The sequence below is a fragment of the Elaeis guineensis genome, chromosome 8 (genome assembly GCF_000442705.2).
Source record: "Elaeis guineensis isolate ETL-2024a chromosome 8, EG11, whole genome shotgun sequence".
In the NCBI taxonomy this organism is placed as follows: domain Eukaryota; kingdom Viridiplantae; phylum Streptophyta; class Magnoliopsida; order Arecales; family Arecaceae; genus Elaeis; species Elaeis guineensis.
Window position 1 is genome coordinate 22,666,199 of NC_026000.2, and position 25,188 is coordinate 22,691,386.

The 25,188-nt window shown below is 35.6% G+C and overlaps 1 non-coding gene across 1 annotated transcript; it reads right to left on the bottom strand.

The window, feature by feature from the left end:
* Window positions 1–1,506: 1,506 nt before the first annotated feature.
* Window positions 1,507–1,612, bottom strand: LOC140851370 (small nucleolar RNA R71). The gene has a single exon (XR_012134122.1). It is a non-coding gene; the product is annotated as a small nucleolar RNA R71 (small nucleolar RNA).
* Between the last annotated feature and the right edge of the window lie 23,576 nt (window positions 1,613–25,188).

Below are 25,188 nucleotides of genomic sequence, written 5' to 3' on the forward strand. Positions count from 1 at the left end.
TTTAAGTCATTTAAAGCAAAAAATTATATTTAATTTATTTTATTTATTAAAAATTTGATGTTTCTTTTTATGTTTTACAGGAAAGATGATCGCCGATACAAAGAGTTCAAGTCATAGATCAAAAAGACTCAAGTTTGAAGAAATTTGGACTTAAAATAAAATTAAAATAAAAGAAAGACACATCCGATATTATAGAAAATGAAGATACTATGCAAGGAATCCAAAAGGATATAGATGTCATTGTAAAGAAACAAAAGTTTCTTTTTGGTATGTGAAAAAACTGGTTCACGTTGAATTTCTCTGGGCGCGCGTGAATGTGGGCGCGCGTGAACGCCCGCGCGTGAACGCGCGGACGCGGGGCGGATGCAACGCGGACGCAGGACGCAGGCAGGATGCAGAACGCGTGAGGCGTGGATGTGGCGTGACCGTGAGCGCGGGCACGGGTGCAGCATCGTGCGGGTGTGGGCGCACGGCAGATGGGTTCACAAGAAATTTTTGATGGCGGTCAAACAAATGCTTATTAAAGGAAAAAAATTAATATTTAGAAATATTTTGTAAGATTTGTATTTTTTTTAATCCCACATCGAAAAATCATGTAAAACTCCTCCCTCCTAACACCTATAAAAAGACTTTTGTACTCCCATTGGAGGGGGAGCTCAGAAATTCTTCTAGAGCCTTGCATAGAGGAATAGAAAGGGACTACTTCATGAGCAGCTAGGCTAGCAGTCTCGGGAGTGGAGAAAAAATTTTGTAACGACACAGAGATGGTTTATTGTTCTAAACTTTCCTGTATTTCTTTATATGCAATAAAGATTATGCTTTTTATTTAAATTATCATGAGTTCTTTATTTGCTCTCCTTTATATGTTTTTATTTATACTTTCTTGTTAGATTAATATTAGAAACAACTTTTACTTTCTGGAGACGCACCGTGATCTACGGATACGGGGCGTGCCGAGGAAAGAAGAGTTATTTACCTAATACTTTTCGGAGACGCACCGTGATCTACGGGTACGGAGCGTGCCAAGGAAAGATAGGTATTTTTTCTAAGATTAATCGTATCCATTTAATTAAAAAAGAGATACAACTCTGCTAGTGCAAAGTAATTCAAAACTCCCGAGCTCTTAATTCTCTAATTACCTCAATTTTAAGATAATTTATTTTCTAAATCAAAAACAACGCTTCTTTCTTTTATTTTGCAATCTCAACTTAGCCCAAGGTCCCTGAGGATACGATCTCGACTCATCCTACCTACGTAGTGAGTAGAGTTATTTTTGGTGCTATCAACGACTACGCATCAAACACTTAGATGAATTTTTTTAGATATGCTCCACGGTAAAAATCCAAAACTTCTCTGATGATGCCCTCTGGTTGAAACTATTTCCTTTTTCACTTAAGGACAAAGCCAAGCATTGGTTAAACTCCCTAGATTCCATAATCATTTCAACTTGGGACCATCTTCAAAGAGAATTCCTCAAGAAATATTTTCTAATTAAAAAAATGAATCAAATTAGAAAAGCCATCACTAGTTTTTTCCAATTGGATGGTGAACTTTTTCATGAGACATGGGAAATGTTAAGAGATCTTATTCGTAAATGCCCCTACCATGCTGTTCCAAAATGGTAACTTGTTCAGTGTTTCTACGATGGTCTATCAGAGAAACACTGACAAATGATCGATGCATTGTGTGGTGGGACATTCATACTAAAGAGTGAGGATGAGGCTTGGCAGCTCTTTGAAACACTTAGTGAGAACTTCCTACATCACATGTCTGCCACCTCTAGAGAACAACCCATGTCTCAACAGAAAAGAGGTGGAATCTATCAGTTTGGAAATATTATGGATATCCACAGTAAGGTAGATGAGTTATCCCAAAAATTAGATCATCTTCTAAATACCAGACACTATTTGATTCTATCTAATCCAGTGCAAGATGTTTGTGCATTGTGCGCAAGCCCAACTCATTTTGTTAGTGAATGTCCAACTGCACCTCAATTTTCTGAATTTGTGCATGAGCAGGTCCCGCAAGCTCAAGCCCAACAAGCTTGTAGATCAGGAAATGATCCATATTCAAACGCTTATAACCCCGGCTGGAGAAACCACCCAAATTTTTTCTGGAGATCACAGCCAGTAGTCGGCCCTGTTGTACCTAGACCAAATTATCAGAACCCGACATATAGGCATGAACCATACCATCAGTTTCAAAATACTCCTCAACCATCTATCACTGGTCACAGCTTAGCTTTTGAGGATAAGGTTCTAAAAGTGCTAGAATGATTAGAAGTCAACACCCAGACCCTTAACTCTCACACACAATCCATTGCTAAGCTAGAGACTTAAATAGGTCAACTAGCAACCATAGTCAGTAAAATAGAAGGAGAAAAATTACCTAGTCAATCTGAGAGCAATCTGAGAGGACAATTCATGGTTGAGAGCTCCAATACTCCAAATACCTTTTCTGAATATGCCAAATCAATCATGACTCTCAAAAGTGGGAAGTTCATTGAACACACGAATAAAATCAATGAGACCGACTCTAGACCTCTGACTAAGCCCAAATCACCTAAGAGCAAGGAGGACACAAAAGTAGAAAAGGGACCAACTACACCGAAATCACCTTACTTGCCTAAAGCCCCATTTTTGAGTGCCCTAAAAGCCCCCACTCTTGTGGATAAGAAAGGAGGAAGACTTGATGAGATGTTAAAATTATTTAAGCAAGTCCAAATTAATCTCTCCCTTCTAAATGCAATCAAACAGGTCCCAGCTTATGTAAAATTTTTGAAAAAAATGTACACCCAGAAATGTAAATCTCGATCACAACTCTCGAAGAAAGTATGCCTCACCGAACAAGCTAGCTCTGTATTCCAGCATGCTACCCCTCCAAAGCTTAAAGATCCAGGTACCCCTATCATTTCTTGCACTACAGGAGACCTTCACATCGAACAAGCTCTCCTAGATCTAGAGACGAGTGTGAACCTTTTACCTAGCTTGGTTTATGAACTTTTTAGATTCAGAGAATTGAAACCCACATCGATCACTCTACAGTTAGCTAATAGATCAATTAAGACACCACATGGGATGATTGAGGATGTTTTGGTCAAGATAGATGAGTTCTATTTTCTAGTTGATTTTTTAGTCCTTGACATAAAACTGAGTGGCAATCCAAGATAAATTCTCATTATCTTAGGCAGACCCTTCCTAGCTACAGCAAATGCGTGCATCAATTGTAGGACAGGAGTCATGGACGTATCATTTGGGAATAAGAAACTGAGATTAAATATGTTTAGTGCATCCCAGGGACTATCAGTGGATAATTGCTTCGAGATAGATACATTCGAGGATATTATAGAGGAAGCAACATCAATAATTTTTGCACATGATTTTTGAGACACCCATTTGATGTACTTTGGAGTGGACGACTGTGATATGGAGGAAGGTAGTGAAGAAGTAAACATTTTAGTTGATACATCAAGTGATGAAACTACTCTCCATTGGACAATCAAGTATGAGCCTTTGCCTGTATTAGCCAATACACCCACAGCCCCATCATTAGAATCACCACCTGCACTAAAATTAAAGCCACTTTTTGTCATACTCAAGTATGCATTCCTAGGACCTAATGACACCCTTCCGGTGATCATTGCATCAGACTTGACCCCGGATCAAGAAGCACAATTGGTTGGTGTTTTGAAAGAAAATAAAGAGGCTATCAGCTGGTCCATTGTCGATCTAAAAGGAATTGATCCCTCTATCTGTATGCACTATATTCATTACGAGATAGATGCCAAACCCCATCGAAACATGCAGAGAAGACTGAACCCAAATATGCGGAAGTAGTGAAGAAAGAGGTGGTAAAATGGTTAGACGCTAGAATCATCTACCCCATTTCGATAGTAAATGGATCAGTCCTACTCAAGTAGTACCTAAAAAAGCAGGTATTACAGTGGTGGAGAATGAAGAAGGTGAATTGCTTTCCACTTGCACACCATCTGGTTGGCGAGTGTGCATTGACTATAGGAAACTCAATGTCGTTACTAAAAAGGATCATTTTTCATTACCCTTTGTCGATCAAATCCTAGAACAGCTAGCAGGTCAATATTTTTTTGTTTCCTAAATGGTTATTCAGGATACAATCAGATAATATATTTTTGAATAATCAAGAGAAGACCACCTTCACTTGCCCCTACGGCACTTTCGCTTTTTGACGTATGCCGTTCGGACTCTACAATGCATCCGTTATATTTCAACGATGCACTTTGGCCATTTTTTTGGATATGGTGGATAAATATCTCGAAGTATTTATGGATGATTTTTCTGTATTTGGAACCACTTTTGAGTATTGTCTTCATAACCTCTCCAAAGTTCTTAAGCACTACACGGAGATAAATTTGATTTTAAGTTAGGAAAAGAGCTATTTCATGGTTCGAGAAGGAATCATATTGGGACATATTATTTTCGAAAGGAGGATTGAGGTAGATAAAGTAAAAATTGAGACCATCTCAAAACTACCACCCTCCATTTCGGTTCGACAAATACGATCTTTCTTAGGTCACGCTGGATTTTACAGATGCTTCATTAAAAATTTTAGCAAAATATCGAGATCCTTGTGCAATCTGCTGGCCAAGGATACACTATTTATCTTTAATGAAGAATGTCTACAAGCCTTCTATACGTTACGAACAGTCCTAACAACAGTACCCATAATAAAATCTTCTAATTGGTCCTTCCCATTTGAAATCATGTGTGACACTTTCGATTTTGCAATAGGGGCCATCTTAGGTCAAAGAATCAATAAGGAGCCACATGTGATCTATTATGCTAGCAAAACTCTATCCGATGCTCAATTGAACTACACTACGACAGAAAAAGAGCTACTAGCGATGGTATTTATCCTTGATAAATTTTGTTCATATCTGTTAGGGTTTAAGATTCTAGTGTATTCTGATCACGCGGCTTTGAAACATCTGCTCTCAAAGAAAAATACTAAACCATGATTGATCAGATGGATCCTTCTGCTACAAGAATTTGATCTAGAAATTCGAGACAAGAAGAGTTTCAAAAATATGGTTGCTGATCACATTTCTAGAATCTTAGTTGATCATACGATAGGTACGGATGAAGTCAAGGAAAAATTTTCTGACGAACAATTTTTTGCAACATCCTCTGACCAAATCCCATGGTTTGCCCACATCATTAACTACTTGGCAATAGGGCAAGTTCCTCTCCATTGGACAAAACAAGAGAAGGATCGATTCTTCTCACAGGTCAAACATTATTATTGGGACAAACTCGAATTATTCAAATATTGCCCTGACCAAGTGATTCGACGCTGTGTCCCTGAGGGTGAGTATCAAAGTATACTTACCTTTTGTCACTCTCATGCATGCGGGGGATATTTCAGTGAGAAGAAAATGGCCGCAAAATTGTTACAAAGTGGGTTTTATTGGCCGACATTATTTAAAGATGCACATAAATTTTGCCTTGAGTGCTTGCGCTGTCAGCAAACGAAAAATATTTTTAGAAAAAATATGATGCCCCTATCTCCCATCTTAGTCATCGAAGTTTTTGATGTTTGGAGAATCAATTTTATGGGCTCCTTTCCTCCATCCTATGGATATAAATATATTTTGGTTGCTGTAGATTACATATCTAAATGGGTTGAAGCTATGGCAACCAGAACGAATGATCACAAGGTGGTAATCAAATTCATCCAACAGAATATCTTAAGTCGATTTGGTTGCCTAAGAGCCATTATTAGTGATGGAGGTACACACTTCACGGATAGACATTTTGAAAGTTTAATGAAGAAATATGGAATCACTCACAAAGTTGCCACACCGTATCACCCCCAAACTAGTGGCCAAGTGGAAGTCTCCAACAGGAAGATCAAACAAATTCTTGAGAAGACGGTTAGGCCTGATCGAAAAGATTGATCTGGATGATTAGACGATGCATTATGGGCCTACCATACTGCATACAGGACCCCGATAGGAATGTCTCCTTATCGACTCATTTTTGGAAAAGCCTGCCATATGTTGGTAGAGCTAGAACACCATGCATTTTGGGCTATAAAGTAATTTAATTTCGACATAAAAAATATGAGTAGTAATAGGAGACTATAATTGAATGAATTAGAAGAGCTACGCAATGAAGCATATGAGAGTTCATGAATTTATAAGGCTCGAACTAAGGCTTATCATGATAAATATATTTCATGAAAAATATTCGAACCTTATCAAAAAGTGTGACTTTATAATTCGAGGTTGTGACTATTCCCTGAAAAACTCCGTTCATGTTGAGATGGACCATATATCGTAACTCAGGTGTTCCCTCATGGAGCAACTGAAATCAAAAATCCTAAACAGAAAAATACCTTCAAAGTAAATGGCCAACTATTAAAATATTATGTGGATGAAATTAGAGATGGCGAGCAAGTTGACTTAATTAAATTACAGAATCCAGTTTACAATTGAACTTTGGTTTGGTCTGGCTAAAGATCTTAAACTTAGCGCTTGTTGGGAGGCAACTCAATATTTTATTTTTCAGCTATCCAATTTTTTTTATAAAAATTTTTGAAAAGGACAATTAGCCAAGTTGGGGGGAGCACCATGATCAATAGAGTCAAGAACACACTAGCCCAGCAATGAACGATATCTTAATCAACATTACACACATCAAACTCAGGTGGTGTCCTTCTTTGTTACACTCTATTTTTGCTTTGTTATGATTCTTTTCTTCCATTAGGGACAATAAAAATTAAGTTGGAGGAGAGAATAACTAATTAAGTCCTCGAGTATGGTTAGAAATAATTAATTTTGTGCATCTAAATTTTATCTCAATTTGAAGTTAACTAGGCACTCTAATCAATAATGATTAATGGCCTAGATAATTTTAGAGATATCGAGAAAAAAACTATTAAAGATATCCAATCAATGAAAGAATTTAGATCAGACTAAATTTTGAAGTGATTCTAGAACCTCCATTTTCCCACCATCTCAATGAAGAATCTACTTTATGGGAGTATGGATGGAAAGGTCGAGATACGCAAAAAAAATTATTATTTAAAAAAAAAGAGAGATAAAATAAAAAAAAAATTAACATTTCTCACTAAGTAACCAGGCCCCTTCGTCTAAGTAAGCATTGTTGTTCGCGTCAAAAGGTGAGAATATGAAGAAACCTCTTGTATAGTCAGTTTTAACTCGTAGCCTTTTTGACTTGAGTTAGTAAGCCTGAGGGGTGCCGTACACCTAATGCCCTAAAGCCAACTGGTTTGAGAGTCATTGGCCTAAAGCTCACTATAAGAGTCAATTAGAAAGCTTAAGGGGTTAGAACATTGCACTGACTATACATGTAAATATTTCTTCAAAAAAAAAAGAATAAGGAGACTAAATTGTAAGAAGATAATAAACCCTGCTCACATCAAATTTGAGGACTTAAAGAGTAGAGTGGGAAGTCAGTGAAAGAAGATCTCTAAAAATTTTATGGCTAATACTCAACCATTAATTGGATCGAATTGATAATCCAGTAAAGTACCTCTTTAATGATCTAGCCAGATATCAACTATAATTAGAAATGTCTAGGATAACTTTCAATTCAAGGATAATTTGGTGTACAATGCTAATGTATCTATTTTACTCGAGGATGAGTAAAGTTCAAATTGGGAGGTGTGATGAATACTTAATTTAAGACACTAGAGGTATTAAATATTATAATAATTAATATTATTTTATTAAGAATTTAATGCTATCTAGTCTATTTTACAGATAATTGAAAGTTTGGGTTCATACAATTCAATTTGGACTCAAATTGGTTCAGATTTGAGTGAACCAAGCAATCAGCTCTTATTTCAGTATGAACGCAACTTAAAGATCAAGAGTCAAGAAGCAACCTCTCCAATCAAAGGTCCAGATTAAAAGATAAATGGAACTAAGTGTGAACATGACTTATTGATCAACAGAGGAGAATTAATATGAAGATCCAAAGATCCTTATTCACACTCCCATCTCTCTTTTCATGAAACCCTAACCTCCTCACTTTATAAATAGAATCCCAAGGCCTCCCTCTTTTTCAATCAAGCCAACGCCTAAGTTCTCTTCAAGCTTCTCTCTTTCTCTCTTTCTCTTCCTCTTCTTCATAAATCTAGGGGATGTACTAACCCTAGCACAATATATTCCTCCATAGATCTCTTTTTCACATCCCATCAAATCTAGGAGAGGTTCTAATCCTAGTGCCGCTATCCTTTCTCTGTTACATATCCGCTTCCATCAACCTTTCTTCCTTGGAGTTCCTAGACCAAGCCTTCCAGCCATCCTGTCGCTGTCTACATGGAGGAAGACAAAGGATTTAAAGAGACACATCCATCATCGGGTGTAGCAAGAAGATCAACTTGGTTTAGTTATCTTGTATTGTAATTTTATTTCTTTTCTTTATGTATGCTTCTTTATTAGATTAATGAAAAATAATTTTATTTTTCATGCTTCTTTCTTAGTTTTTTTTATAATTTATTATTTTTTTTTTTTATATTTTTAAAACAATCAACTAAGATCTTTGTGGATACGATCCCGACTCACCCTATCTACATAGTAGTGAGTAGGGTTAATTTTAGTGTGCTACGACATGCATCAAGATCGTAACTGAATAATTACCATGCAAAAAGAGCTAAACCTATTTGAAAAAAATAATGTATGGATACTAGTTGCTAGACCTAAAAATCACCCTATAATAGGAACTAAATGAGTATATAGGAACAAATTAGATGAAGATAAAAATGTAATAAGAAATAAAGCAAGATTAGTTGCTAAAAGATATAATCAACAAGAAAGAATTGATTTTGATGAACCATTTGCTCCTATTACTAGACTAGAAGCAATAAGAAAGCTACTTGGTTTTGTTTGTTTTATGAACTTTAAATTATTTCAAATGGATGTTAAGAGTACTTTTCTAAATGGTTATATTACCGAAGAAGTATATGTAGAACAACCTTCAAATTTTGAAAGTCATAAATTTTCAGATCATATTTTTAAGTTAAACAAAATATTATATGATTTAAAATAAGCTCCTAAGGCTTGGTATGAAAGATTACGTAAATTCTTATTAGAAAATAATTTTTCAAGAGAAAAAATTGATACAACTCTATTTATAAAAAGAAAAGATAAAAAAATTTTAGTTATACAGATATATGTTGATGACATTATATTTGGATCTACTAATGAAGATTTATGCCAAGAGTTTGCTAAGCTCATGCAGAGGAAGTTCGAGATGAGCATGATAGGAGAACTTACTATCTTTCTCGGATTCCAGATTAAGCAAATAAAGGAAGGGATCTCCATCATCCAAAGTAAGTACACAAGAGAACTATTAAAGAAATTTGAAATGGAGAGCTCAAAAATTATAAGTACATCTATGATCCCTTTCTGTAAATTAAAAAAAGATGAGCATGATAAAAATATTGATTCAAAGCTCTATAGAGGCATGATAGGCTCTTTATTATATCTTACTGCTAGTAGATCTGATATAATATTCAGTGTATGCATGTGTGCTAGATATCAATCAAATCCTAAAGAATCTTACTTAAATACTGTTAAGAAAATTTTTAGATACTTAAAAGGAATACAAAACCTAGGTCTTTGATTTTCAAAACAATCTTCTATGGACTTAATAGGTTACTCAGATGCAGACTTTGCTGGATGTAAATTAGATAGGAAAAGTACCAGTGGAACTTACCAATTTTTAGGAGTAAACTTGATCTCTTGATTTAGAAAAAAATAAAATTCAGTGGCATTGTCTACAGCTGAGGTCGAATATATTGCAGCTAAAAGTTGCTGTGTTCAAATCCTATAGATTAAGCAACAACTCATAGATTTTGGTATTAAACTTAAAAACATTCCCATAGGATGTGATAATACTAGCGCCATCAATTTGATCAAAAATCTAATCCAACATTTAGGTCAAAATATATTAAAATAAGATATCATTTTATAAGAGAACATGTTCAAAATAATGATATAACACTTGAATATATAAATACTAAAAATCAACTAGCTGACATTTTCACCAAAGCACTAAATTATAATAAATTTATGAAATTAAAAGAGAATTGGGCATCTTAGACCCTTCTGCTTGAATTTCAATCATAATTTTACTCCCAAAATTCTTCTAAAAATTCTTGACTTCATTATCCTAATCTTGGAAGCCATTTATCTTTTTTTGAGATTTTTTTAAGATAATTAAAAATCATCAGTGCTATTCAGATACCTTCTCAAATTTTTTTCTATTGAAATATTTAATTAAAAATCATACTAAAATTCATCTGGACTCCTTATGATCATCTCAACTTGATATGATCTATTTCAATTTTTTTTGAATTTTTTTTATTTTTAAATCTTTTTCTCATCGTCTGAACTTTTTTTGGATGGAACGATCCATGTGGGACGTCCCAATTGATCGGGCAAACAAATTTCATGTGAACCGATCTATTTAAATTCCTCTCTTAAAACCTAAGTGGGATGACTCAATTACTATGCTTCTTCGTCCTCTTCTCGTCCCATATCGAAATCCTTCTCCAAACTCTCCACCGGCCATAATCCCTCAAATCCATCCCATTAACCGCCCAAAATCTTGGATCTCCATCTTAAACCCTAGAGCAAACTCTCTCTCTCGACATACCCTCTTGCTCTCCATCATAATCTCAAGCTCTAACTTACAAAATTTATGACAATCAACCTGAAACCCTCTTCTCCTCTATATTTTTGTTCATCTCTCATCCCTCTCTACCCTCTTGACCGATTTTCCTCCTCTCCTTGGGACAATAGCCTCCAAAATGAGGTTGCCGCAGAGAAGGAAGTCTGTAAAGTCTTTGGAGGCTGAAGAACAAAAGAAGAAGGTAGCATAAGAGCCAACACAAGCATCTCCACCGGTTACTCCAAGTAAGATTCCTCTATCTGTAAGGAAGGTTGCTTTGGAAAAAAATGTAGATTTTAAATTTTTGTGGTATGATGATTTTCAATTGGAGAAAAATTAATTAAGCAAAAATGAAAATTTTTCCTAAGTTTGCTTGAGCCAGTTTATATTGATTTGATCAAAGAATTTTATTCAAATTTGATTTTCTCTGATGGTGTTTTGAAGTCTACTGTGAAGAGAGTCCAAATCATTTTGAATGCACCTAGACTAGGTAGACTCCTTCAGATGCCTTAGGGTAGTTGCCTAGATGAGCTACCCAAAAAGAAAATTAGACTTAGGACTATCCTTGGAAAAGAAGATGTAGAAGGTTTTCTGAAAATTGAAACCAAAGATCTTAGTGTGGAAATGAGGTTGCTCCACCACATGGTGTTTCAGATTTTCTTCCCTAGAGAGGGAAGATATGATTTGATGACTGATAGAGATATTTGCTTGATGCACCATATTATTTTTGAGACTCCCTTGAACCTACCTTTCCTGATGATTGATGCCATGAGGGAGGCCTTGAACAGATTCAAGGCTCTCTTACCATCTGGCATAGCTCTTACTGTGATTTTTAGGAAGTCTAGAGTGAGTTTTGAGAGGGAGGTTGTTTGTAGACTGTCATACACCGACACCTACAACAACCACTCCCTTCGACGCAAGGGATTTATCAGAGTTGATGGCCGTTGGGTCAAGGGCCGTGCAGCTGCAGTTGAGGAGGAAAATGAGGAAGAGAAGGAGCATGCTGAGGGGGAGGGTCCATCTTCACCACCTGTGCCCAAGCAGAGTCTAGTTGATCATCCTATTTCAGAGTCTGAGGTAGGACCCTCAGTCAGAGTACCCCCATCATCGAGCCATACCATACCATCTTTTAATTTGGGGGAGGAAGAGATGGGACTGTTGGCTGAAAGAGTGGCAGGCATTCCATCTGTTCAGCAGCAGCGGTTTCAAGATCAGGTTCTTCGGCAGCTTCACTAGTTTCAATAGTATCAGGAGCAGATTCTCCAACAGGTGCAGTAGCAGCGGCAGTGTCACCAACCTCCATCGAGTTCTTTCTCTGATCCTTCCTCGGACTTTTCTGTCGTGCCACACATATCTTCACTGATGGAGCTCTTGTCTGATCTGAGTACTAGACTGGAGAGTGTGGAGAGCTTCCTACTTAGATTCAGTAGCAGGATTTTTGATATTGAGAGGGAGATCAGATGGATTTTAGTTTTTCTATCGGAAGGAGCAAGCACTTCGACCACTTCCTCACCTTAGTTGGATGATTTAGCTCGAGAGATAGAGAGACTCTACAGCCAGCTTCATTCTTCTCTTGAGCTGATTCGGACAGACATCAGAGACTCCAGAGACTTCGTATCTGCTGATCTAGATGGGCTTCGACTTACAGTGAGGAGGATCTTGTCCCAGCTTCATGCTATTAGGACTCAGCTTCAGTCTAAGCCCTCCGCATCCAATGAGCCAATCTTTGTCCAATCCATTACTTTTCATCCTCCGACATCTTCCTCTCGAATCAGACCTTTTGGTCAAGGATGAGGCTGATCATATTTCACCGATCTTGATCTTGAGCTCGATGCCCATTCTCATTGATTTCATCATTTTGCATTAGGTTACTTAGTTGTATTTTGTAGATTGGATGTATGAGAGCTTTATGCTCATAGACATATATTATGACTTTTGTAACCTCTCTTTTTGTTGTAATTAATGAATGAGGTTATTATCATGGCTCACCTCTTTTTTTTTTGGATGAATGAATGAATGAATGACTGTTATACTTGAATGAATGCACTATTACTCTGATACCTGACATAGAACCATAAAAAATCTTACTCCTTTTAGTCCATATTTTTTGATGATATCAAAAAGAGAGAGAAAGTAGTGTATTGTCTATCTGAACCTTTTAAATTTAAATACTCTTTTAAATTTTTTGCTCTAATATAGTATTCTACACTGATACGTCTCTGATATGCCTCTGATACGTCTATTTTTTACTCTGATACATCTATTTTTATCTTGATACTATTTGAAAAATTGCTTTGATACATCTATTTTGTTTAAGTGCTCTGATAATTTTATTTTTTACATTGATACCAAAATACCTCGATACATTCATTTTTGATTTTATAAAATACTTCAATTTCTTCTCTTTTAATTCTTGTTCAAATGATTTTATTCTTGCTACCATCTCTACTTCAATAAAAAAAATTTACAAATTGAATACTCTTTATATAAGAAAGAGGAAGATCTTTTTCAAAATGATCAAAATGATTATTTTTATCTGTTTCACACAAGAAAGGAGAGAATTTTAACTGATTAAGAACAATCTTTAAAAAAACTCTGATATCTTTACAAATGAGTTTCAGCAAAATAAATTGAAACATTAAAATTGTTGAAAATATGTATCTCATAATTTTCTATCTTTGACATATTCCTACAAGTGCTTCACAAATCCAAATTTCTTGAGCATTAAGGACTTATTTTATGAACACTCAAATATTTTTTATCATCAAAAAAAGAGAGATTATTGCTTCAAAAATTAATTTTGATGATCACAAAATATTTGAGGAGACTATTAATATATTTTTTATCTTTGGAGAATATTTTTATGATGTTTCAGATAGTCCAAAAGATTAGATTTGAAAAGCTTCATCAAGTGTGCCAAAATTAAAGTTTCTATAAGTTGGAGAAGTTTTTGAAGTCTTTTGAGAGTGTCCAATTGATTTGAAGCCATTTGAGAGTGTTTGAAAATATTCTGATAAGTTTTAAACCTTAAATGCATAAAAAATTAGATTGCAATAAAATGGTGCGACCCATCTGGGTCATCCCTTTTCATTGAGTAGCTGGCACGTACTGTTTTGACTTATGGCACGCAGTGGGATGACCCATCTGGGATGACTCCTGAGATCCTGAAATCAAAACAGAAAGTCTAATTTTCAGACTGGCCAAATGAGGCATCCCATGAGACTTTTCAGTCACAGTGGGACGATCCATCTGGAATGACCCATTCTAGGTGAGTTCGTAACAACTAGTTTTCAATCTATTTTTAATGTATTTAATGTGTATTAAATACTTTCCAACGGCTCTAAACCAACTCTAAAATATTTTCAAAGATAAATGGTGACTATAAATGCTCTCTTGAAGTAGAAAATTATAAGATTTTGCAAGCATTCAAGTTCAAATCAAAGAAAAGGTCAAACAAATCCTAAAGAGAGAAAAGAAGTATTTAATCACTTCACCAACCACTCTCCAGCTACAATCAAATGTGCAATTCATTGAGGATATTCAGTAAAAATTTCTTCCCCTTAAGTATCGTATTTCTATTACATTTATTATGTTTATTTAAGGAGATATTGTGCTGAATTTTCTGTACCCTATTTTTTTTATATTATATTTGGTTTTTTGAGTTTTGGAGGGCTCCAAAACTCGGTTGGATTGATTCGAATCTTAAATTGGATTATTGAGGGTTAGCTCGCACTCGAGAAATAAGTGTTCTTGCTTGGATAGCAAGGGTCGGAGTTGTCCGACGTGTTGTAGCTTTGTAATTCGTTTAGTGGATTGAATTCTCAAGTAGAAACTTGGAGAGTGAATGTAGGTGCAAGGTTGACACCGAACCACTATAAATTTTTTGTATTTGATATGCTTACTTTTTTTCACTTATTCTTTATGACTTATACTTACATTTTTATCTTTTATATTTAAATTTATTTTTATTAAAAATCAATCCACTCCACTCAAATACTTTAGCATATTGTTTTAGTGCATTAATCTTTAAAATTTTAAAAAGACCTAATTCATCCTCCCTCTTGGGCTTCATATCTGGGCAACAATCTTCATGGTAACAGACTCTCAAGTCCCATCTACTATTCTATCCCTTTCTTGTAGGATGACAAATTTTTGAACATATAAGTTGAAATAAAAATTAAACAAAGCTACGATGAATGTTAAGCCCAAAGATAAGATGAAAAGTAAGCTGAGGTAAAGACAACCCAAAATCCATGTCATTAAAAGGCCGATCTCAATTGAAAGTTGACCTCATTAGGAGGTCGAGCTCAACAGAAAGCCAACCTCATCAGGAGGCTGAGCTCATCATAAACCCGATGTCATCAGAAGGCCAACATCATCAGATGGCCAACCTCATCAAAAATCCAATCTCCAGATCGGTAGAGCCCTGAAGGACATGAAGAAGATCTCCTAATCAAAGTTCGATCTCCGAATCAACAGAGCCCCAAAGTGTAGGAAGATAAGATCTCCTCATCAAAATTCGATCTCCAAATCGGTAGAGCCCTGAAGGGCACTGAGATGAGATCTCCTCATCAAAGTTCGATCTCTGAATTGGCAGAGCTCCGAAGGGCATGAAGATGAGATCTCCTCATCAAAGTTCAATCTCCAAATTGACAGAGCCCTAAAGGGCACGGAGATAAGGTCTCCTCATCATAGTCCGATCTTCGAATCGACAGAGCCTCGAAGGATACAGAGATAAGATCTCTCCATCAAAGTCCAGAGCCCCGAAGGGCACGAAGATAAGATCTCCTCATCAAAGTCCAATCTCTGGATCAGTAGAGCTCCAAAGGGCATGGAGATGAGATCTCCTCATCAAAGTTTGATCTTCGGATCGGTAGTGCCCTGAAGGGTATGGAGATAAGGTCTCCTCATCAAAGTCTGATCTTCAGATCGATAGAGCCTCAAAGAACATGAAGATAAGATCTTCGGATCAAAATTTTATAAAATACCGATCTCAGGATCGAAGTTATCTTTAGCTCTATAAATTACTGACCTTAAGATCGAGATTATTTTCAGCTCTATGAAATACCGACCTCAAGATCAAAATTATCTTCAGCTCTATAAAATACCAACCTCAAGATCGAGATTATTTTCATCTCTATGAAATATCGATCTTAGGATCGAAGTTATCTTCAGCTCTACAAAATATCGATCTCAGGGTCAAAGTTATCTTTAGCTCTATAAAATACCAATTTATGGATCAAGATTATCTTTCAGCTCTATAAAAAATCAACCTATGAATCGAGGTTATCTTGGATTTTTAAAAAATACCGATCTACGGATCAAGGTTATCTTGAAGTTCTATCAAATACTGACCTACAGATCGTGGTTATCTTAGATTTTTATTAAATACAGACTTTCGGATCAAGATTATCTTGATATTCTATCAAATATCGATCTACAGATTGAGGTTCTTTTAGCTTTATAAAATACTGATCTCAAGATTGAGGTTATCCTAAAGCTCTACAAAATACTGACCTCTAGGTCAAGGATATCTTAAAGTTCTAATGAAAATTCGACCTACTCAAGGCTATATCGGATAAAGAATCTGAGTAGTTCATTTGAAAAATCAAATGGTATATATTCGCTACCTCAGACAAGCTGAGATTTTTTTTTGAACTATTTTTTTCATCCAAAAGCAAAATTCTTCGAATTCAAAAGTGGAGGGCAAGTATTGCGGAGGTTATCCCACCTCATCATAAAATCAGCCTCAATTGGAGGTCGACCTCATCATAAAGCCAACCTCAACCAGAGGCTAAACTCATAAGAAAGCTGATTTAAGTCAGAGGCTGAGCTCATCATAAAGCGGACCAGACTCATCTCAACTCATATGAATACCGACTTGAACTGAAGGCTGACCTCCTCAAAAGGCTGAATGTCGATCTGACTCCTCTCAGCTCATATGAATACTGACCTGATCCATCTCAGCTCATATGAATATCGATCTGACTCATCTTAGCTCATATAAATACCTAAATACCAATTTGAAGTAAAGTATTCCATATATCCGAGACGTCCGGAGTCTCATATGATACTTGATCTCACCTCAATTTTTTATCGAGGTAAACTATTATATTAACAGTCACAATTATCTTATGAAATCTGACCATGATTTCACATACAGTCATACTACAACTTATTTTCAACTAGCACATATAGTTAAGTATGACCTCATTTTCAGCTAATACATACAGCTATGCTCTAGCTCACATACAGCTAGCCTTTAACGGCCTAACAAACTCCTCTGACGATCTAACAAACTCTCTAATGACCTCATCAACCCCTCTATAAATAGAGGGTTAAGGGATCCTCCAGATAAGTTCTGACTCCTAAGTCCCAAGTTCTAAGTTCAAGCTCTAGAGCTCAAACTAGAGTGAAACTCTGCCTGTGAAAACTTTGTCAGTTCTCAAAGGAGAGCTCTAGTTTCCATCCAGTCCAAACTCTCTAGTTCCACACAAACCCTTGTGCTCTCTTCTATTTTTTCTACCTTCTATTCTCAAGGCTTGAACTGACGTAAATATTGGAGGATCAAGAATCGAAGGATCCTCACCTAATTTTTTGACTTGTTTTGCAGGGTTTCTTGATGACTTGCTAGATCGGACTGCATGGCCTCTCCAGCATGGCTTCATCCGATCTCATCATTTCAGATTTTGAACCTCGCAGCAACTATATAAATACTATAATTAGACTTTGAAAACTGCTATAGGAAAATGGCTAAAATGTAGATATATTTTTACTCCATCGGCATATATGTGTGCAAATAATTATTTTGTAAAAATTACAACTTTTCTATCTAAACTTAAAGAATACATAGTGCCAATCTTATTTTGTGATCATCCACTTGTTGGGGTAAATTCTCATAACTCAACCGATTAAGAGTAATCCTAATCTCCCCACCGACTGGACGTACAATCGATTAAAAGAATCATGCTGACTTAGATCTCAGCCGATGATCTAACTCAGGATTCAACCAATGATGACCAGCTAAGATTAAGTCGGGTTGGGGCCAACTAAGCCCGACATGCTGCTAATATCTAGCTAAACATTCATTCAGATTTTTTTTGACTATCTCGATCTGGAGGAAATAGAGACTGAATGACAGTTACCCAATGTGGGTATTAGTCACCCACATTCGGGGGATCGTGGGGCATAATAACTTTCCATTGATCGTCTGTTACTCAATTTTAATGATAGTTAAGGAGGTAACCGCCCACTAAGGGTGATAATGCCCATGTATGGGATTCTAAGGGACAAAAGTTATACGGTAATGGTATTCTCTACCCTATATAAAGTAGTAAGCAGGGAGATTGGATAAAATTTTCTGGCTACTAAATATTTTGCTCTCATATTTTGATCTTTTCAATTGTCCCCTTTCTCTGACTAACTTAAGCATCAGAGGATCTTCCGTCGGTCAACTTTCAATAAGTGGACTTGATTTTGCAGATTTCTTGCCATCTAACTAAAGAAAAAATTCATCCGATTGCATCGGATGCCAGGAGGAAGAATAGATTACTAATTAAATTTTTTTTATAATATTTATGAATTTTTATCTTGATTCACATAGAAAAGGATCAAGGTTAGAGAAGCTTCTCAATCAATATACTTCACGAGATCCGGATCTGCAAATCCTCTCTTCACGTGCACGCCAAACTTTGTAGAAGAGAGAGATGAACGTCTTCTTCGGAGAGAAAGAAAAAGAGCACTTAAGATCTGATCTCAAGGCCTTGGAATAGACCACACACTGCCATAAAGAAAGGGAGAACACCAAGAGGAGAGAGATGCCCAGGGAGAGGTGACGTCCAAGGAGAGGGGATGCCCACACCAAAAAGATCTCCAAGCCTAGGCCAAGGTTGATTCCTTTTTTCTCTTCTCCACACTTCTTCTTAAATAAACAAGAGATCCTAGATCAAATCAAACTCTTTTAGGAGCTAGAAATAGGACTCTTCATATTTGAATCAAATCCAAACTTCATAAAATACAAGGATTCCTAAATCAAGTAGGAGAAGCGCCAACTTATGCCTCCCTTCATTGTGCCGCATGCCCAAGGGAAGGGGCCTATTTTCAGCCCCTTTTCAACCATCTTGGTCGGACCATATGGTGAGAGAATAGCTAGGACACATGGCTAAGTGGACTAAATCAGATTTGATTCAGATTTGGATCAATTCAAATTCAATTCGAATCTGATTCGAATCAATTTCGAAAAGACTGCTAATGCTAATCCAGTTAGGATTCTTGTCCAAGTCCAACTTGATAAATTAATCCAATCAAATATTAATAAAATTAAGTTCAATTAAATTAGATCTGATCTAAAGTAATTAGGACTCAAATCAAATCTCTCATAATTATTTGGATCATTGATTCAATTTCATTCATCCCCAGAATCAAATCTGCACCTTATGTACAGTGCTTGCTGAACATTAATTCCATATGACCTACATTTTAATTCTTAATTAAGTTAATCTATATGTTTAATCAAGTCTAATACTTTCAAATGGAATATATAAATATTCAGTCAATTTTTTTCTATATTATTTGATTTTTGTATGCGACTTCGTAGGTTCGAATACTAACCCGGTAGCATAGGAACTCTTTCCTATATTTAATCAAAGTAACCATCTAGCAATGATATCCGACGTCCGGATAAGTAGAATAATTACAAAGTAATATTCAAGAACCTTGATATATGATTATCGCATAATTCATCCCTTCAATCCTAATGCTCAAAGTGACCTAGGATTTAACTGTCAACCCTAAAATAATTATCCACATCGTATTTTAATCTTTTAAATCCATCATATAGATTACTCTAGTCAAGATTTTACTAAATTGAAATACAGTAATGTATTAACTCCTATAATTCAGAGAGATTAATCCAATCTTGATCCATACACAAACTTTATAAGTACTTGACTGTATCCAGTAGCCTTCTGTCACTGCATTAGAAAAGCAGGTAGTCTGACATCAAAATATATTGAGTTGCTTGCAAGTCACTATGGTGATCTCAGATCTAAGTGATACTTATGTCCATATATTTTACGAGCTGTTCTTGACAGTAGAGTACTCAACAGATGAGTCACTTATTCAGTGATGATGTACTTCTATATCTCACCTTTATTCCATACCAATGTCACCACACTCTTTGGTTATAAGGATAATCAATCTATATGGCATACCACGATCTACGCTCGATAAATGTTATCATCCTATTAATGACATATCACTTGATCGCGAATATGGTTAAGAACTATTCGATAAATCCTTCTTCATCAATCATAATATAGTTTTAAAGACTTCATCACAATACAAGAGTTCTAATAACAAAGATGTATACCTTGTGATAAAAATACTAAAATAATTTTATTCATTGATCAATAATTCATCTACAAAATTTAATTATTTACAATAAGTCAATTGACTTTAGGATATAATTTCAAAGAACTCTCATCTGGATTAAAGTCAATCAGAGCAGTATCTTATACCCATCTTCTACTTATGATCATTGAACTCTTTGATCCCGAGAGCTTTAGTGAAGGGGTCGGTCAGGTTCTCTTTTTCATCAATCTTTTTCAGCTCGACATCACCTCGATCCATGATTTCATGAACAAGATGATAGCATCGCAGAATGTGTTTGGTTCTGTGGTGGGACTTGGGCTCCTTTGCTTGTGCTATGGCTCCAGTACTATCACAATATAGTAAAATTGGACCATCAATCGAGAGAACCACTTCAAGTTCAATGATGAACTTTTTCAATCAAACAGTCTCCTTTGAAGCATCAGATACCGCAACATATTCCACTTCGCATACTGAGTCAGCCACCATATGTTGCTTAAAACTCTTTCAGTAAATCATTCCTCCATTCATGGTGAACACGTAGTCCGACATACTTTTGCTATCATCATGATCTAACTGAAAATTGAAATCAGTATATCCCATAAGTTTTAAATCAGTATCTCCATAGATAAGCCATTGATTCTTAGTATTTCTTAAATACTTAAGGATTGTCTTCACAACCTTCTAATAGTTCTCTTTTGGATCAGACTGGTATCTACTCACTATTCCTAATGAATAGGTTACATCCGATCTTGTACATGTCATGGCGTATATGATAGATTTCACTATCGAGACATATAGAATTCTACTCATAAGCTCTCTCTCCTGAGGGATTGTCGGATAATTCTTCTTGAAGAGAAAAATTTTTTAGTCTATCAGTAGATAGCCCTTTTCGAAATTTTTCAAGTTGAATCATTTCAGCATGGTATCAATGTACGTAAATTGGGACAATCCAAGTAACTTTTCAGATCATCTCTATAGATCTTCATCCCTAGGATGTAGAATGCTTCTCTCAAATCTTTCATAGAGAACTGTGATGATAGCCACAGCTTTACACTTTGCAAAACTGGGATGTCATTTTCTATTAATAATATGTCATCTATATACAAAACAAAGAAAATGACTACAGAGTCGTTAGCCCACTTGTAGATGCAAAGTTCTTCTCTATTCCTAACAAAGCCATATATTTTGATCGTCTTATCGAAATGCATGTTCTAACTCCTAGAAGCTTGCTTCGATCCATAGATAGACCTATTTAGCTTGCATACTATAGATTAATCTGAGGATGTGAACCCTTCAGATTGTATCATATACATCTATTCTTCTAGCTCCCCGTTAAGGAAGGTGGTTTTGATATCTATTTGTCAGATTTCAAAATCAAAATGTACCGCTATCATAAGCATAATTCGAATGGACTTGAGTATTGTCATAGGAGAGAATATCTCATCATAGTTAATACCATAATGCTAACGGTATCTCTGGACAACTAGACGAACTTTATAGCTCTCTATCTTTCCGTCCATTCCTCTTTTCCTCCTGAAAATCTATTTACACCTTATGGGTTTAATCCTTTCAGATGGATCAACCAGTGTCCATACACCACTAATCTCCATGGACTCCATCTTGAATATTATAGCATTAAGTCATTTTTGGAAGTTGAACCTTTGCATAGCATCTATGTAGGTAATCGGATCCTCATCGTTCTCATCTAAATCGACAGGATCACCATCCTGGATCAAAAAACTATAGTATCTGTCCGATTGATGCGGTACTCTATCGAATTTCCTTAATGACGCCTCCACAGGCTCTGAATTTGATTCTCCAATCAAATTTGATTCTATATGTGCCGATATTTTTACCTCACGAATTTTACTAAGTTCGATTTTAGTGGTATTAGTTCCTTCTCCAAAATTTTTTTTTCTAAAAAGACTGTCATGTTACTGACAAACATCTTTTATTTTTCAGTGAGATAGAAGTAGTACCCTTTAGTTTTCTTTACGTATCCTACGAACAAGTATTTATCAGATCTAGATCCAAATTTTTCTATCTTTAAATACTTTACATAAACCGAATATCTTCAAACCCTAAGGTGTGAGAACACTGACTTACGTCCTGATCATTTCTCATATGATATTTTATTTACAGACTTACTCGAGACCTTATAAAATATATAGTAGGCAGTTTTAAAAGTATATCCCCAAAATGAGATTGGCAGAGTCACAAAGCCCATCATGGACCAAACCATATCTAACAGTATTTGATTTCTCCATTTTGACACCCCATTATTCTGTGATGTTCCAAGAGGAGTCTATCGTGAGAGAATCTTATTCTCTTCTAGATATATCAGAAAATCACTGGTGAGATATTCACCTCCTCAATCTGATCGAAGAGTTTTAATATTATTTTTGATCTATTTTTCTACTTCACTATGAAATCATTTGAATATTTTAAATGATTTGGATTTGTGCTTCATAAGGTAAACGTACCCATACCTCGATAGATCATCAGTAAATATAATGAAATAATAATATCCTCCTCTAATGCCTATATTCATGGATTCACATATATCACTATATTCTAGACCTAGAATATCACTGACTCGCTCACTTTTTTTCTTAAAAGGTGACTTGGTCATCTTACCAAAAAGACAGAATTCACAGGTCGGTAATGATTCATAATCATTAATTTCAAAAACACCCTCTTTGATTAATCTGTCTATCATGTTCTTGTTCACATGACCCAGTCTACAATGTCAAAGGTAAGAATCACTGACATTATCTATTCTAGGATGTTTGTTTGATATGTACATTATACCAATAGATTGTGATAGTAAGTATATGCCATGTTTTAATTATCTTCGTATGATTTTAGTATCATTTATAATGATATCACAAAAATCATCCTTTATTAAATATTTAAAACTAAGTTTGGCCAAAAGGCCTATAGAGATGACATTCATCATAAAAAAATGACAATAATGATACTTATCTAACATGACACTACTAGACTCAAAAATAAGTTGCATAGTTCTTAAAATTAGAACTGAAACAAGGCTTCCATCTTCAATGTTCAGGATCCGCTTGTCTTCTCTAAACCTTCTACTAACATATAATCCCTACAATGAATTACAAATATTAATTAGACTTCTAGTATCTAATACCCAAGTAGTAGTATCATATATAGAGAAATTATATGGAGTTATCATATGAGTACCTTGTGAAACAACAGATTGTTTGCTTCTCCTGTTCTTTGGCCTGTTTGGATCAAGAAAAGCTATATATGCAAAATAGTTCCCCTTTTAATGACCCAGCTTCTTGCAGAAAAAGCATTCTATCTGGCTCTTGTCGACCTTCAACTTCTTGCTCTACTTTGGCTTTAGATCGACGGCACGAATCTTTTGCATCTTGTTCTTCTTTCCTCTCTTAGAGGAACGACGGTCTGCAGATGATCCTCTCACAACATGCACCGACCCCTTCTGAAGCTGATAATCCTTCTCGAATGTCTGCAGCAACCCTAGCAAATCATGATAGTTTACTGCAGGCTTGGTCATTCTATAATGATTCAAAAAGGATAGTTAGGACTTCGATAGCGAGTTTAGAATAGCATCCTTACTCAACTGTTCATGCAATGAAAAATCAAGTTTGCTCAAACATTCAATCTGCTCAATCATGTATAACATATGATCGATGACCGACGCCTCTTCTCGTATACGAGCATTGAATATAGCACAAGAGGTCTTATGTCTCTCAGTATCCTCAAGAGTGCCGAAAGACATTTAATAATTGAATCATCTTCTCAGATTGTGCATCTTTGAACTTACGACTAAGTTCATCATTCATGACTGTCCTTATAACACAACGCACTGTAGTGCGGTCATTGAGCCACTTCATATAAGTGTCTCTCACAGCAAAGGATGCGTTGGCAGCAGGTTCTTTGGATGTGGGATCCGTAAGCACGTACAGGATCCTTTCATGCTCTAGGATGATCTTAAGTTTTCGAAACTAGCTATCAAAATTTGGTTTGATAAGCTTATCGTTGTCCGACAGTGATCAAAGCGATAATGTGTTGGCCATAGCTGAAAAAAATAAAAATCTATTAGTATATGAATTATTTTAATCTTAAAAATATATACTTTCGTTTAAAGATTCTTCCACTATTTTATACAAATTGATAGCCTTTACCTTCAATTTGAAAAATTATATTAATCCCTTAGTGAGTATTAGAATCCACACAGACTGCATTCGGATCCAAGTATGGCTCGGCCAATCTTAGTACATCTATGGATAGGTTCTTAACTAATTATTTCATCAAATAATTTTTAATAATTAAGTTTTGTCCCAAATATCTCTTCAGCAGGCATGTGACGCCTCCACTAAAAATTCTGATTATGTCCAATCATTAACATGACTACACCAAGTGCATCCAACAAACAAATACCTAGGTCTGAGTGTAGCTCGATCAATCTGATCATTGATTTGAAGGGCACAACAAGGTCGTCATATGATGAATGATAATTCTAATACCTAATAGACACCAGATGTGTGGCACCTCCAATACCTATTTAGAATATTGGATGTATTATCATGCACCTTAATGGGAAGCTATGAACTAATTATTCCCATAACTGTATCATTTTAAGAACCTAATAATTTAGAGAATTTGATTTAATGATTTGAGAATAAGAGAAGAGATTGACCTGCGAGTCATAAATCCTTCCACTGACTTCATCAATTCATAAAGAAGACTTGATACAAGCTGATCTAAAGATACCTAAATCAGTCACACTGATTTATCTTAATAGCATGGGTCGAATCAATCGATGATCTAACCAAAATATGATCTACCGAATTAGCCAGATAAGTGAGATCGATGAGAGGATCTGCCTCAGCTTAGCTTAGACACTATCAAAATGATCAGATAAGCAGACTACCAATTAAAAACCATCGATCGAATTATCATGCAATATTATCAAATTTATCTTAAACACCAATTGATGGATTAATTTTAATTCAATCAACCAAAGAACTGGAGCTAAATCTTTGAGCCACGATCATGGTCCAATTGGTATAGTCAAAAATATGAACTTGATCAAGCTACAACTATTGAGATTAATCTAGAGAAATTTTGATCTAATCTAATT